Here is a 1,918-nt window from a genome sequence, read left to right on the forward strand (position 1 = left end):
AGTTGATTTTGTATTGAATGAAATGCAGATGACCTACTGTCAACGCTGCACCTGAATGCATCGTGTGTAGACTCTGATGCAGGACTGAAGCCGCTGTGTTCGGTTCAATTTTAGAGCTGAAATAGTTAATTGATTAATTGATTTGTAGGTGATTTCACTCCCATGTATGTCAACTATTGGATGATAATTAATTAGCCCCTTATTTATTTATTTATTTATGTATTTATATTTTAAAGTTTTATAGGTATAGGTGAGATGTGCTTAGCTCTTGAGTGTGTATATTAGTGTTATGTGTATATATCTTATGTCTTATTTCATATTTTGCATTTTATAGATAAATGTACGGTGGCCCTGAGGTTTCAAACACATCTCAAACAAGCTTTTTAACCTCTTAAATAAATTCAAATTTGACCCATTTTTAACATTTTAGAGCCGTAAAAACACCGTAATAACACATTTAAACATTTAATTAAACATTTATTTTACCTGGACTTTTCCTAATGTGACTCATAGTTTATAAAAATGGAAATAAAATATAAAATGCATCATTTTTGTGCAGCTGATACACATTTTTATATAAGTTAATGTACAAAAAATCAGCATTCGAACATGTTGCATTGATCATAATCTATAAAATGTTGAAGGATTAAGGATTAAGAAGGATTAATTAAACATGTATAAATGACTGATGGGGAGTTTATGAATGTGAATTGATGTAGAAACTAATTATGAGTCAGTATATAAACGGGTCTGATTGAATGTTTGCACCAAAATGTAGAAATCTAATAAATAAAACTGTGTATGTGTTCACAGTGTGTGGGAATCTTAATGCTTTAGGGTTAAAAAAGGAGCCACATAATAAAGATGTCTGCTCTCTAAATGATAAAAGTGATAAAAGTTGTTTAAAAGCATCAAACTGATCAGTGGGACTCATCTGCTGCCACCTCGCTGTGGGTCTGACAGTCGGAGGACAGCTGGCAGTAACTGTGAGCGCTCGCAGCCTCGGGCCATCCCAGACCTCGCTCTGCACCGCCGCGGCCCTCACGTCTTCATTTGTCCGTGCTGAAGGGGCCTCGGAGTTTCAGCGGGGCCCTCGGCTGCTTCCACACATGATGATGATGATGATGATGATGATGAAAGCCTTTTACATGAGTGAGCACACACACGCCCCTCCCTGCTACTGCGCTTTATGTTCCCTCAGGATTAACTGGCGCTTGTTAAATAGGGATTGTGGGAAGTGGAAGGGAGGTGGAGGAGGTGGGGGGGGGGGGGGGGGGGGGGTGTTGTGTGGGGAGAGTGGGTGGGTGGAGAAGTGGGGGGGGGGGGGGTGGTAATGAATTGACAGATTTGGGGAACAACAGGGTTTAGAAGTTGTGCTAACAAGTGCTGTTGTGCAGAGAAAGCTGTTCTCTCATTACACAGAATCAAGTAGAGAGGAGATGAAGAGAGGCGCTGATGTTCTCACACAATACTTCACCTACTCCTCCTCCTCATACTCCACCTACTCCACCTACTCCTCCTCCTGCTGATGCTCCTTCTCTGCAGCCTCCTCCTCATACTCCACCTACTCCTCCTCCTGATGCTCCTTCTCTGCAGCCTCCTCCTCATACTCCACTTACTCCTCCTCCTCCTCCTCCTGATCCTCCTTCTCTGCAGCCTCCTCCTCATACTCCACCTGCTCCTCCTCCTCCTCCTCCTGATGCTCCTTCTCTGCAGCCTCCTCCTCATACTCCACCTACTCCTCCTCCTGCTGATGCTCCTTCTCTGCAGCCTCTTCCTCATACTCCACATACTCCCCCTCCTCCTACTCCTCCACCTGCTCCTCCTGCTGCTGATCCTCCTGATGCTCCTTCTCTGCAGCCTCCTCCTCATACTCCACCTGCTCCTCCTCCTCCTCCACCTAGTCCTCCTCCTCCTG

Source organism: Scomber scombrus, chromosome 6 (assembly GCF_963691925.1).
Source record: "Scomber scombrus chromosome 6, fScoSco1.1, whole genome shotgun sequence".
Classification (NCBI taxonomy): domain Eukaryota; kingdom Metazoa; phylum Chordata; class Actinopteri; order Scombriformes; family Scombridae; genus Scomber; species Scomber scombrus.